This window comes from Leucoraja erinacea, chromosome 12 (assembly GCF_028641065.1).
Source record: "Leucoraja erinacea ecotype New England chromosome 12, Leri_hhj_1, whole genome shotgun sequence".
Lineage (NCBI taxonomy): Eukaryota > Metazoa > Chordata > Chondrichthyes > Rajiformes > Rajidae > Leucoraja > Leucoraja erinaceus.
Genome location: NC_073388.1, coordinates 8807923 through 8823656, shown reverse-complemented (window position 1 = coordinate 8823656; position 15734 = coordinate 8807923). Strand labels below are relative to the sequence as shown.

Genomic DNA, 15734 nt, shown 5'->3' with positions numbered 1-15734 from the left:
AACAGGGAACATAAACCTTGTTATTGTGACTCAAACTTTTAACCACAAGGGTTGATGAGGGTAAAGCTGCCGATGTTATCGATATAGACTTCAGCATAAGGGGCTGTTGTGGCACTTTAGATCACATGTCATCTAGAGGGAACTAACTGAATGTGAAAGGCTTGGATAGAGTGGATGTGGAGAGAACGTTTCCACTGTTGAGAGTCTAGGACCAGAGGTCATAGCCTCAGAATTAAAGGATGTTCCTTTAAGAAGGAGATGAGGAGCGATTTCTTTAGTCAGAGGGTGATTACTGCTCTAGAACAGTATATGTGTGAATAAGCATCAGGGAACAGAGAAAGCTAGAAATATCACCCAACTGAAGACTCTCAGAACAAAATATTAAACATGAATGTACGTGTATTCAGCATTATAATACAGCTGAGGGCTCGGGAGGCCCTGACCACGGGTGAACATCAGGAACATTAGAGGAAGATGACTGACTTCCCTCACAGTGGGAAACTTTTGATTCTGCTGGGTGGGGATGTTTTATGTTGAACTCTATCGTGTGTTGTGTTCTTTATTTTTATTGTATGGCTGTATGGTGATCATATTTCACTGTCCCAACTGGCACATGCGACAAATAAATGCATCTTGTAAGTATGGGTCAGCTTTGGGAGATCAGGAAAAAAGTGACTTTTTGTATAGTGGTATAACTGTAGTACAACAGAAGCTGAAAAAGATTCAGAAAGGAGCACTGAAACTTTTGTACAAGAGTGCATTTTATTCTAATACTATAAAAACAACACATTTTATACCATTCATACCTTCACATACTTATATTTGCAACTGCTTGGACAGATTTGTCACTGGAGTATCGTGAGCTTTTTCTTTCCAATTTAATTGTGAGTGCGTGCATGTGTCACGCAGGGCTCTAACTTAACTATTTTTCACTGTTGCCAGTTTTTTAGGTTGCCGAATGACAGTTTAGGTGGTAATTTAAGACGGCTTGCATGACGCGTGCGATAATGTGCTCGGACGAAGTTCGCTGTTACCAGTCGGAATTATGCTCAATGATGCATTCACATATTATTTCTGCTTCAAATAAAGTCACAAACTAAACATTCGCCAATCAAGACATGATATATACCACAATGACATGCAGCAAAATTATAATACAGTATCTCAACTCGTTTTACACATTGCAATGAATGCAATTTCTATTATTTTTTTCCACTTCCAAACAAAAATGTGGGTGGATTATTCAGCATATGATGAACCCGTCATTAAATCCTGGACAATGGTAACATATATGCTTAACCATGCACACTACAGATTGAAGCCAGCATGTTTTCTGTGAAGGACCGAAAATGATCATGACATGGCCATAGCATGGGTCTTTTCCTCTTGAATCTTCAATCATCAATCTCTGGTGTGCCCAGTCACAGCAAGGTAAATTGATAAAGAATTGAAATGATCTGTTTGATACTTTTGAAGGTAGATGCAGTAACAACATCAAGAGGAGAAAAATAGATACATAATATCCCTTCTGCTCTTGGATTATGTAATTTAAAAGAAATAAAGAGAATGGAAGTGTACTTTGATTTTCTTTTTCTTGTAACATACTTGTTATAAAAATAAATAAATAAATAAATGAATAAATAAATAGATAAATGGATAAATAAATAGAGAGTCGCAAAGTGCCCTTTAAGGGAACAACAGCAACAGAGCAATTTGCAGCGGTGTCGAGCACCAATCCGCTGCCTGAGCCGCTGGTTCACAAGTAAGCAGCAACTCCACGGGTCAAGGCAGGAGTTCTCTGAGAAAAGCCAGCACAGTTTGCATCAGGCATTCCGCTGTCCACGTCATCCAAGCTTTCCTTTGCTTGCCAAGCCGGGCAAAATGACCCTGCTTTTAGGTTGCCCGGAGGAACTTTAGGTGACCATTGGCACCCGGGCAACTGTTAATTTCGAGCTTTGGTGTGCGTTCTTTTTTGTGTCAACACCACCACAATACTACCGTTTGTCAAACACTTGACAAACCTAGCAAACCTAGTTTTATGCATCATTTGTACAACTTAAATAAATAACTATTGCGAGGTGACAAAATTAAGTTGGAAAGAAAACGTTAATTGCCTTTTTAAATCAGTATAGCGCATCTTATGCTATTAACTACACTTGAATCAACAATGTTACTCAACTTAAGCAGACACCCAAACCATGAAAAAACATCTCATCCATTTATGCCAATTTATACAATCAATACAATAGTAAACCTAATTTATTGATACTTACTCCTAACTTCATAATTAAAAGGTACATACAAGTATGAGTACGCCAAAGTAACATTCTGGTTATCAAGGCAGATCAATTTTCAGGTGAAAGGCCTTTTGCTTGAACTCCAATGTGTTCCGAGTTGAATGTTCCTATCACACATCAACACATCTCCTGTGCCACCACAGGCCCAAACATCTTCGATCACTGCTACACAACGTAAAGACGCCTACCTTACCATCAAGCTGATTGCATTTTGGAAAAACTGATTAAAAGGCTGTGCTCCTTCTCCAGCTTACAAGCAGAAACTGAAGTTCGAGGATCCAGTACAGAAAGACATACATTGCTAGTCTGAGGAAACAGATGGGCTCTATGTGACTACTATGAACCGGTGGACTGATTAATATTCAAAAACTCAAACCACCAACCTAAATGAATACACCACTGCTGTTTGAGACTTCAACAGGAAGAGTGTTGAAGACTGCATGTCAAAGTCATCTATCCAAGTGTTCCCCAATTATGAATTAACCATTCCACGGTGAAGACCAAATCTGAGGCGTTCAAACTGGGTGATCACAAACTGTACAGGATATCTAGGAATCGTCTCTGCAAAGCGTTCATGGATGCCAATTCCAGAGGCAATTGGAGTCCCAGACTTACCACAAATAACCCATCTCAGGCAACAAGGCCAAAGCATTTATTCCATGCAGGTGTCGAACAGGTCAGTGCAATGACGTCACAAAATCCAACAGCTTCATGTGCATCTGTGCCTATGGTCACCATTACAGATGCCAGACCATACTTTCTGAGATCAAACTCATAGAAAACGATGGGCCGGATGGAGTCCCCAACTGTATCCTCAGTACCAGCATGGACCAGCTGGCATGAGTACTCGGGGACATCTATAACCTCTTCTTACTACATCTTGTGGTTCCCATCTGTTTTAAGACCACTGCCACCCATGGGCCAACGAACAACATGATGTGCTCTGGCAACCACCATCATAAGGTACTTCAAAAGCATGGTCATGTCACACAACTCCAACCGCACAGGCAGCATTGATCAACTGCAATTCACATACCACTGCAACAGGTCCACAGAAGATGCCATTTGCCTTAACCTGTACTTATCCATGGATATCTGGATAACAAGGACACCCACGTCAGACCTTATCAGAGACCTCCAATATATATCCATACTATCTCATCTACAACTCAAAACCATTCGCTGCAATTGGATCTCTAACTTTCAAACCTATAGACCACAATAAGGCTAGGCAACAAAACATAATCTATGATAATTCTCAGCACCAGTAGACACTGTTAGTTTAGGTTTATCATCACGTGTACTGTGATGTTCAGCAAAAAGTTTTGTTTTGGATCCTATTCAATCAGCTGAGATAATACCATGCATCAATACAATCAAATCAAACTCAAATACAATAGGTGGAGCAAAGGGGGAGACACAGAGTACAGCATGTAGTTCACAGCATTGTAGCACACCAGATCTATAGACAAAGTCCAATATTCACAATGGCGTAGAGGCGATTTAAATTGTACCCCAAATTATGGAAAGACCATTCGGAAGCCTGGTCTCAGAGGGGAAGAAACTGTTCTTGGATCTGGTGGTGCACACTTTAAATCTTCTGTATCTTCTGCATAGAGGGAGCAGGGAGAAGGAAAAATAACTGTGGTGCAAATGTTTGATTATGTTGGCTGTGTACCAAAGCATTGAGAAGCATTTAGTGTCTTGTCTATGAGATAGACTGGGCTACATCCACAACTCTCTGCAATTTCTTATGGTCTTGGAGGAGCCGTTCTCAAACGAAACTAAGATGCAACCCAACAGTATGCTTTCTAAGTTGCATCTACAAAAGTAGGCCAGATCTTGAACAATGCAAGATAGGAGACAAGAAGAGGATAGAACTTTGCATTTGATCAAAAACACCTCCCTAAAGGTCAGCAAAATGAAGATTGATTTTATGATGCTGGAAGTTAATATAGCCGTGAGCTTCAAATTTGTAAGTATAATCAGCACAAACAATTTGTTCTGCTCTGAACACATTAACGCAATGGCCAAGAAAGCACACCAATGCCTCTGTATCCTCAGAAGGCTACGGAAATTCGCTGCATCTCCAGTTTCCGAAAATGCACCACAGAAGGCATCCTATTGGGATACATCACAGTAAAGAAACATAGAAAAATAGTGCCATTCGGTCCTTCAAGCCAGCACTGCCATTCAATATGATCATGGCTGATAATCTAAAATCAGCATCCCGTTCTTGCTTTTCCCCCCAGATCCCTTGATTTAATTAGCCCGAAAAGCTAAAGCTAAATCTCTCTTTGACAATTGCTCATGCTTCAAAGTAGGTACCACCAGATCCAAAAACTGCTTCTTCCCAATTGTTGAATTAAATTCTCATTGTTGGGCTATCTTATTGCAGCCCTTAAACTTTCTTTATCTGAACTTTCTGTGCACCTATAACAATATATTCTACATCCTGTTAATGTTATCTTTTACATCACCTGATGTACTCACATATGGTATGATTTGCTTGGATAGTATGGAAAACAGTTTTTCCACTGCATTACAGTATATGTGACCATGATAAAAGATACCAGTGTTATTGCCAGGAGATTGTTGGAAAGGTAAGCAATGTTTTGCACAGGAATACAAATATACAGTGCCATGTGATCTCACCAAACACTTGAAGATTGGCAATTTAAAAGATAGCATTGAGTCACTACTGAATATTATCCAAACCACACATGGAATAATACCATACAGATATGGAAGCATTATCAAAGATTAGAAACATAGAAACATAGAAATTAGGTGCAGGAGTAGGCCATTCGGCCCTTCGAGCCTGCACCGCCATTCAATATGATCATGGCTGATCATCCAACTCAGTATAGAAACATAGAAACATAGAAATTAGGTGCAGGAGTAGGCCATTCGGCCCTTCGAGCCTGCACCGCCATTTAATATGATCATGGCTGATCATCCAACTCAGTATCCCGTACCTGCCTTCTCTCCATACCCCCTGATCCCCTTAGCCACAAGGGCCACATCTAACTCCCTCTTAAAATATAGCCAATGAACTGGCCTCAACTACCCTCTGTGGCAGAGAGTTCCAGAGATTCACCACTCTCTGTGTGAAAAAAGTTCTTCTCATCTCGGTTTTAAAGGATTTCCCCCTTATCCTTAAGCTGTGACCCCTTGTCCTGGACTTCCCTAACATCGGGAACAATCTTCCTGCATCTAGCCTGTCCAACCCCTTAAGAATTTTGTAAGTTTCTATAAGATCCCCTCTCAATCTCCTAAATTCTAGAGTATAAACCAAATCTATCCAGTCTTTCTTCATAAGACAGTCCTGACATCCCAGGAATCAGTCTGGTGAACCGTCTCTGCACTCCCTCTATGGCAATAATGTCCTTCCTCAGATTTGGATCATTGTTAGAGATACAGCGTGGAAACAAGCCCACCGGCCCACCAAGTTCAAGCAAGTAACCTACAAATCTGCATGTGTTCAGTGTGGGAGGGAACTGAGCACCCAGAGAAAACCAAGTAGCCACAAGACGAACGTACAAATACCGTACTGACAACACCTGCAGTCAGGATCGAATCCGGGTCTCTGGCGCTGCAAGGCAGCATCTGCCAATCACTGCCATTTTTTTAAAAATACATCCAGTTTATTTAAAATCACCATCACAATGGTATCCGTTATTGCCATTTGTTCGCTATTTCAGAGTAAGGGATTACGGAGTAAAAGAGTTCCCTCATTCTTCCTCCATGACTTCTGTTTTCCAGCCCCCCCATTCCTTCAAGTTCACCATGGATGACCAGTCACTCTACACCTCCATCCCCCACCAGGAGGGTCTTAAAGCCCTGTGTTTCTTCCTCAACCGCAGAAATAACCAATCCCCGTCTACCGATATTCTCCTCCGCCTAGTCCTTACTCCGCTGGTCCTTACCCTCAACAACTTTTCCATTTCCTCCAAATCCAAGGCGTAGCTATGGGCACGTGCGCATGGGCCCCAGCTATGCCTGCCTCTTTGTAGGGCATGTCAAACAATCCTTGTTCGAGGTGTATCGTGGCCCTATTCCCAAACTCTTCCTCTGCTACATTGACAACTGCATTGGTGCTACCTCCTGCACCCATGCAGATCTCACCGACTTCATCCATTTCACCACTAACTTCCATCTGGCACTGAAATTCACCTGGACCATTTCCTGACATCTCCCTACCGTTTCTTGACCTCACTATCTCCATCGCAGGTAACAGATTACTGACCAAGATCTACTACAAACCCACTGACTCCCATGGCTATCTGGACTACACTTCTTCCCGCCCTGCTTCCTGTAAGGGCTATCCCCTGCTCCCTATTCCTCCGTCTGCGCCGCATCTGCACCCAGGATGAGGTGTTCAAAACCAGGGCATTGGAGATGTCCTCATTCTTTAGGGAACGGGGATTCCCCTCTTCGACTATAGATGAGGCTCTCACCAGGGTCTCTTCTTTATATTGTAGCTCCACTCTCACTCGTACCAAGGACAGCGTTCCCTTTGTCCTCACCTTCCACCCTACCAGTCGTCACATACATCAGATAATCCTCTGCCATTTTCGCCACCTCCAACGGGATCCCACCACTGGCCACATTTTTCCATCTCCTCCCCTTTCGGCTTTCCCCAGCGAGCGCTCCCTCCATAGCTCCCTGGTCAATTCGTCCCTTCCCACCTAAACCACCCCCTCCCCCTGTTAAAGCAACTGTAGGAAATGCTTTACCTCCCCCCTCAACTCCATCCAAGGACCAAAGCAGTCTTTCCAGGTGAGGCAGAGGTTCACCTGCACCTTCTCCCACCTCATCTATTGCATCCGCTGCTCTAGGTGTCAACTGCTCTAGATTGGTGAAACCAAGCGCAGGCTTAGCAATCACTTCGCCCAACACCTCCGCACAGTTCGCATTAACCAACCCGATCTCCCGGTGGCTCAGCAATTTACCTCCCCCATCCATTCCGTATCCGACCTTTCTGTCCTGGGCCTCCTTCTTGGCCAGAGTGAGTCCCACTGCAAATTGGAGGAGCAGCACCTCATATTTCGCTTGGGTAGTGTACACCCCAGCGGTATGAACATTGACCTCCAATTTCAGGTAGTCCTTGCTTTCTCCCTCCTTCCCCTCCCCAGCTCTCCCACAGCCCACTGTCTCCGCCTCTTCCTTTCTTCTTCCCATCACCCCACCCCCACATCAGTCTGAAGAGTCTCGACCCGAAACGTCACCTATTCCTTCGTTCCATAGATGCTGCCTCACCTGCTGAGTTTCTCCAGCATTTTTGTCTACCACCGAGTAAAAGAGAATCATTGTATAAGTAGTAGAAACAAAGAACTGCAGATGCCGTTTACAAAATGCTGGAGTAACTCAGCAGGTCAGGCAGCATCTCTGGAAAGCATGGGTTGAGGACATTTCAGATTGAGACCTTCAGACTCTCCGTCTGGAATTGGGCCTGGACCTGGAATCCTGGCGAGTTGGTGTCCGGGGGAGAAGCAAGGTTTGGCAATTGTTGGCCGTAGCCAGCAAGTGGACTGCACGTAAGGGTCGGCAGTGGGCATGGCCTGGAAGAGTCAGCAGCCCGGCCTGGAAGCTGCCTGGGAGGCGGTGTGGGCCGGCATCAACAGCCTGGATAGCAGTGACGGTCGGTAGGTCCATCCACTATAACCAAAGTCCTTAATAAAGAGGCCTGTAAAAACAAGTCACTGTAGTATCATGGTACACTTCAGCCAAGATCTAATAGATGGCAAACAGGTTTTGAATGTTCAGCTTCCCAAAGTTTATTAAAGTACAGGCAAAGGGATAGAATCACGTGAAATTATCTGCAATGCAAGAGAAGCTTCCACACTATTATCACAAATTATCTGTCATTTTGATCTTCATCAGAGTTAGACGCCATGGCTCAGATATTTAGAGAAATAAATCAGGCTATCAGCTTTCGTTATAAGAATGACAGCAACATCTGGAGAATGCACACGCATAGTTGAATGTATAGTTCTCAGTGCTCTTTTACAGTGCGACACTGCAACATTCCCAGTCATTCCCCAGCATGTTCCCTTCTTTTAACAAACTTAAAACATTGAACAACAATACGATAGCTTTATGGCATACCAACCCTTAATTCTGCTTAACAAATCTGGGCATATGCGTAATTATTCCCACAATAAACAGAAATAAATTCTGCACTTTCATTGTAGATTTTTTTTTTTAATTTAATAAGCGTCCATGGCCCAGAAAAGATTTGCACGATCAACTTGAGATGAGAGAAAATAGTACAAAGATATATTAGCGGACCTGGGACTGTTTTCTTTAGAGAAAGACAAAAGAACATTTGACAGACACATGAAGTAGTAAAATATCTGGTTAGAAGACTGGATAACAAGAGGCTGTTTCCTTTGGCAGAGGATTGACAATGAAGATCTTTTTCCTTCATACTATTCATTTCTGTAATTGGGAATATAATGTCTGCAAATGTAGACGAAGCAGGTTCCTCTGTAGCCTTCAAAAAGGAAATGGGACAATCATGAAGGACACAGTGCAAGACTAGGAAGGGCCTGGATTTAGAACTGGTAATATAGGTGGACAGAGAATCCACATGGATTCAATGGAACAAATGGCTTTTCTGTGCTGTGTACATTGTGTATTTTGCCTCTGCTACAATAAACTGTACTAGAAAATAACAAATATGAATGAATATTGAACAAAGTCCACTACTAAATAACAAAACTACTATGAATCACAGTTGAGAAATACCCAACAGGTTTTCCAAGGGTTGTGAAGCGAGCAAAAGCATCAGCACTGCTTCATAAACCTTCCAAACATCCGAGCAACATCTTCCTCCATTACAATGATCCTGATGGTGAGCACATCACTGTGAGACTTTTAAATTAAACAAAGTAATGTGGGCATCTTAAGTTAAATTTAGACCTGATTATTTCAGAATTAGTCAGATTCATTGTTGAAACAGGTCGACAGAAAACATGATGTTGTGACTTTTCAATGTGTGAATAATTCATGAATAATTCCAATGATAAATAAACAGTAGCTTCCACACTGGGAAGCAGTTGACCAGATACCCTGCAAATCATTAACAGCCTGGCAAAAAGCCACAGCAAACAAATATTTTAATTGAGACCAATAAATGATCCTGAAGCAGCTTGTCATTGACCACAACACTGGCTTCACCAGCAAAATGACAAAAAGAAAGTTAACTGGAATGACTACTTTTAAAAATAGATGTGTAATCATGAAAGCAAAAGACAGGATATCAAAATCCACAACTTGCTTCTTATGTTATCACAAAACACTATATTTTCCAAGTGACACGTTTACAAAGTCTGCTCCACCAAATAATCAATTGCATGCCAATCATTTTCCCCATCAGTTCAAAACTTAGAACTCAGTTGATACATTCCTACTTGTCCTTCCAATCAACGTTCTCAACCCTAATATTCTTCCCTCAAAAACACTCTTTATTCTTCATCAACTTCTAAAATTAATTCACATAAATCATGCAGAGGTCCAGGGGTCTTACTGGATTAAAACCATTTTCATCACTCCAAGATCTAGTGCACAAAATATATCATATATGATTTCGAAAATGGTTTAACTCGAATCAGTCGAAATATTGCTACAATATGGAAAAGGCACAAGTTGCGCCAGAAATGTTAGTATTAATAAAACTGAAATGTTCAGCTGAGTAACTATTGGCTGGCAAATTTAACCCGAGAGCCAGTGTTCACTTGCTCCACTTCCTGTTCAGCTTCCTAGGGTAAAAATGGTGACGTCATTTAAAGGAGTGCTGTCGAGAACACTTTTTCCAATGCTCAAATTACAAAATATTTATTAATAATAATAAAACTAAACGGATTCACACAGTCCACTTTGAATCGTATCTATAGATTGCAGTGAATAACCATGTTTTATTTACTTACATGGTATTATTTGCAAAGTTTAGAAATATCAATGTAGGCCCAATCGGATTCAATACTTTTCCAGCGAACAATCAAGTTATGGTTTCACTATATCCCAGCAACTGGACTGCAACAAAAAGTTCAACCAAAGAGACATGCGTCTTTATATATACGCACATGTTATAAACAAACTTGGAAGCAATGTTGGTTTACACGCACCCACACAAAATGTTCAGCATGCTCTCGCCAAAGATAGAAACTCCAACACCAGAATATTTACCACGACGATCAGTGGGACGGTACTTTAGCGAACCCCCATGCGGTTATTGCAGTTGCGAGTTATATTTATTTGCCAATAACACACCCAAATGTAAGAACTGAAGAGTATTTAACTACCTTGACATATTTGCTTCTCGCCAGCCAGCGCCGACGTAATCACAACAAAATACACAAATGTAAGCACACACTTGTTTTTAAGGAGACAGTGATCGGCTAGATTAACAGACGCAAACTGGAAAATATGTACACAGAATCTGAGCCGGACTCAATGTCTCGTTTTTTAAATAAACTCGAAAAATCGGAAACATTTAAAAAGGGCCGGTCAAACAATTTTCGAACATCAAGTTCACCGAAATCGCTGAAAAACAGCGCATTTGCACTGCGACATACCTTTCGACATATTTGTTTTGCAAAATAAGAGCCAAATTGTCACTTAACAAGAAAGCCGAGTTACAGTTAAGTACTTCCCACGAAATGAGTAGATTAGATACAAACAGGGTGTGGCTATGAAATTACAGGGTGGTTTATGGGAATCTGTTTACGGGGAGTTGTTTTTCTTCAAAAAGAAGCCCTCCATAAACGCTAAAGTTTAATGACGTAGTAAGCAGTTGGGTTGACAAACGTGCCAAGGATTCATATAAATGGAAAAAGAGAGGAGAAAAATGAACCGAAAGCTCAAACTCTAGTGGATGAATAATGTCTCCTCTCTCGCTCACGCCAAGTGTTTACAACATTGTCACATGGACCCGGACCTGAGCACAGCCGTTCTCACTCCACAAGAGTCGTCTTTAAATCGCTTCTAAAGCCGAACAAAACTCGACGGGGCGCAAATTAAAACACGCTCATTTTCCCCCAACAAGTTAAGAATTAATGGAGTTGCATCAGTCTCGGACACAGAGGGAAAAAAACGCTCGTCATTTCATTTCCGACAAGGAAGTGATTCTACAAAAAAAATGTTCGGTTGCCCTAAAAATAATCCACTTTCGTCGGCGCAGAGAAAAAGCGCCGAGTTGTCCTTTTACAATCCCCAAAAAAATGAGGAAAGCTGCAACACCAAACCCGAAAATATTGTTGAGGGGTCGATTTTAGTGAATAAAAGTGGCGCCAAAAAGTCTCCGTCAAACCGTCGCCAAACTGTTTTTTTTGGGAGACGTTTTACATAAAATCTTGCTTATTTTTCAACGAGGAAAAATCGAGGGGAGGAAAGAGGGAGGCGAAACCTTCGGGGGTCGGGAAGCCGGGCACAAGGAGTGGATGGTCGAGGGCTGGGAGCTCGGTCACCCTCTCTTCCTTCCACGACCCTTCCTCCCTTCACTACCCTTCCTTTACTATCCCCTCTTTTACCACTCTCTCCCACCTTACTATCCTCTGCCCCTTCATTTACCACCTTCTCCCTTCGCTACCCCCCCCCTCCTCCTCTCTTCCTCTACCCCCTTTACTACCCTCTCCCTCCACTTCCTTTTCCTTTTCTACCCTCTCCCCCTTCCTTTTCTACCTTCTCTCACTCTCTCCCTCCTTTACTACCCTCACCCCCTTCCTTAACTAACATCTTCCTTTACTACTTCCCTCCTTTCTTACCCCGCTCCTTCCACTCAGCTCCCCCCTTCCCTGCATTACTATATTTCAACCTTCTTTCCTTTACTCCCCTTCCCTCACTACCTCCCTCCTCTCCCCGCCCGCTCTTCCCTTCCCTCCATCTTCCCAGTTAGGCCCTTGATGGCGGACTTTTAACCCCAATATTTCGCTCTCTCCCCCTGTGTCACACACACGCACCGGGCCGAGGCCACACTCTCGGCCCCACTGCCTGGGCTCTGGGCCCTGGGCCTGTCCGCGGCTCGGTCGGGCCTGTAGCCCCGGCTGTGTTTCATCGCCGCTCGGCTTCTCGTCCCCATCCCGGGCCCGGGCGGCGCGTCGCGGCCTCCATTTTACCTCCAGGCCCCGATCAACAACAACCCCCCTCCCTCATCCGCAGCACCTCAACTTTCTTCTCGAAATTTCTCTTCCCCCACAACACCTCTTACCTTGCTGCTTTTTCCAAAATAAAATGTTTTTTTCCTCAACACACGCAGGATATATATATTTTTTTTTGTAGTCCCTTTTTTTCTTCTAGCCCGTTTTTCTTTCTCTCTTTCTCTGTGTCTGTCTGTCTGTCCGCCCGCGGTGTTTATTTGTATGTCCGTGGCCGTGGCCGGGTTTGATTTGACGGATGGGTTAGTTTGTCGGGGGGGAAGCGACGCTCGGTGCCGCTCCGACTGAAGGTGAAGCCGCCATCTGGCGGACAAAGGGCAGCGCCGCCGCCGCGACCCCTAGCGGCCGGGAGGAGGCGAGGCGCTAGCTAGCATCGCTCTTCTCTCCCTCTGGCCACACCATGCCTTGCGCTCCCCCTGCCGCCCGGAGGCCACCCATTCCGCTTGAAAACAAGCAACCTTCAGTCTGAAGCAAAGAAGGGTCCGCTATAGGACCGAAACGTTACCTATCTCCTTCGCTCCATTGATGCTGCTGCACCCGATGAGTTTCTCCAGCATTTTTGTGTACCTTCGATTTTCCAGCATCTGCAGTTCCTTCTTGAACAACCGCAGATGCTGGTTAACCAAGGGAATAGTCAAGTCACACCATGGTATAAATATATATATGTAACCAATATAGCAACTAAAACAACTGGTTGATTTCCATTTTTTGCTGTAAATTTTTATGTTGTTATACATAACTAGGACATCTTTTGCAATTCTTTTTGCATTAACGTTGATCATTTTAATCTTATATTCAATTTTGGAATAATTTGCGAATAGAATCATAGAAATTAGGTGCAGGAGTAGGCCATTCGGCCCTTCGAGCCTGCAGCACCATTCAATGTGATCATGGCTGGTCATATATGATCCACCATAATGAACCACCTATTGAGTTTCCCCGCAGAGTTTCTCCAGCATTTTTGTGTACCTTTCGATTCTCCAGCATCTGCAGTTCCTTCTTGAACACAAATAGTCAAGTCAAGTGAGTTTATTGTCATGTGTCCCAGATAGGACAATGAAATTCTTGCTTTGCTTCAGCATAACAGAATATAATAGGCATGAATACACAACAGATCAGCAAGTCCATATACCAATATATAAATATATACACACATCAATAAATAAGCAGGTAAAGTGGAAATAAACAGATAATGGTCTATTAATGTTCAGAGATTTGTTTCAGTTGAGTTTAATAGCCTGATGGCTGTGGGAAAGTAGCTATTTCTGAACCTGGACGCTGCTGTCTTCAGGCTCCTATACCTTCTACCTGAAGGTAGCAGGGAGATGAGTGTGTGGCCAGGATGGTGTGGGTCCTTGATGATGCTGCCAGCCTTTTTGAGGCAGCGACTACGATAGATCCCCTCGATGGTAGGGAGGTCAGAGCCGGTGATGGACTGGGCAGTGTTTACCACTTTAACGGGAGAGATTATGTGTGTAGGAAGGAACTGCAGATGCTGGTTTACACCGAAGATAGACACAAAATGCTGGAGTAACTCAGAGGGACAGGCAGCATCTTTGGAGAGAAGGAATGGACGATGTTTCAGTTGAGACCCTTCCTCAGATTGGTAGAGAGGCAAATTATTCCAAAATTGAATATAAGATTAAAATGATCAATGTTAATGCAAAAAGAATTGCAAAAGATGTCCTAGTTATGTATGGTATATTTATATACTGTAATATATCAATATTACTGTAATATAAATGTAATATAAATCAATATTACTATAAATAACTATATTACTATATAGAAACATAGAAATTAGGTGCAGGAGTAGGCCATTCGGCCCTTCGAACCTGCACCGCCATTCAATATGATCATGGCTGATCAGGATACCGAGTTGGATGATCAGACATGATCATATTGAATGGCGGTGCAGGCTCGAAGGGCCGAATGGCCTACTCTGGCACCTAATGTCTATGTTTCTATGTTTCTATATAGTAATATATTTATTTATAGTAATATCGACTCCACAGTCAATAAGGCACAAGAGAGGATGTACTTCCTACGGCAGCTGAGGAAGCACACTCTGCCACAGGCAATGATGGTCCAATTCTACATGGCCATCGTAGAGTCTGTTCTCACCTTCTCCATCATGGTCTGGTTTGGCTCAGCCACCAAGCAGCAACCTGCTTGGGCCAGGAAGCGAACGGGCAAGATCATCTCTGACCCCTCTCGCCCTGACCACAAACTCTTTGAATCACTTCTCTCTGGAAGGCAACTCCGGATTGTCAAAACTGCCACAGCCAGACATAAAAACAGTTTCATCCACGAGTAGTTGCTCTACTCAACAGCCACAAATCTGCAACCTCCCTTTGATCTGGTATTTTGTTGGTTCACATGTTTGATAAATGGTGTTTTATCATTAATGTTTTATTATTATTAATATTTAGTGTTTTCCGAGTCATTCATAACTGTCACTGTATGTCATGTTGTTTCTTGTGGGCGGAGCACCAAGTCAAATTCCTTGTATGTGAATACTTGGCCAATAAACTTACTTACTTATATTTATCTTTCGTAGATCTGAAGAAGGGTCTCGACCTGAAACGTCACCTATTCTTTTTCTCCCGAGATGCTGCCTTGTTCCACTGAGTTACTCCAACATGTTGTGTCTATTCACAGTGTAAACCAGCATCTGCAGTTCCTTCCTATACATTTTGTCTGGAGAGAAGGAATGCGTGACATTACAGGTCGGGACCCTTCTTCAGATTGAAAAAGAATTTCATTGGGCAGCATGGTAGCGAGCGGTCGAGTTGCTCGGCCCGTCCTGCCCCTCCCCCTCCGCCAGGTCCCCATTTGTTCTTGGCACCTCTTCCTCCCCCCCACCTCCACCGGGTCCCTTTCCATTCCCGGCACCCCAGTTCACTGTCACAGTCCAGAAACAGGCCACTGAGAACTCATGCAAGAGGCGCCAGGTTATGGGGCCACTTTCAATGTCTAGTCTGCGCTCTCGTTATTAGTCTTTTAGCTGACATTGACAGGCAACAAAAAAGGTTTTTGCTCCAGCTTGATACACGTGACAATATTGAACTAAACTACGGATGCTGGAGTAACTCAGCGGGTCAGCCAGCATTCTTGGAAAACATGGATGGGCGACGTTTTGTCGCAGGACTTTTGAGGAGAGAAAGCTGGAAAAGAGGTGGGACGGGACAAAATGTAGAAACAATGAACTGCAGATGCTGGCTTATACTGCCAATTTGACATTAAACCTCCCACACCCATATGCTATCGCATGCCA

General features: G+C 43.2%; 1 protein-coding gene across 4 annotated transcripts in view; it reads right to left on the bottom strand.

Moving 5' to 3' along the window:
* Window positions 1-12835, bottom strand: part of LOC129702045 (cohesin subunit SA-2-like) — a 147371-nt gene extending 134536 nt beyond the window's left edge. For 2 of the 4 annotated variants that reach the window (XM_055643563.1, XM_055643562.1), the window contains exon 1: window positions 12511-12833. The gene's annotated coding sequence lies outside the window, so the exon portion shown is untranslated. Of the gene's footprint in view, window positions 1-10879; window positions 10985-12510 lie in introns of those variants that run through there. The other 2 variants (XM_055643565.1, XM_055643564.1) reach the window with 2 other exon arrangements.
* Window positions 12836-15734: the final 2899 nt, after the last annotated feature.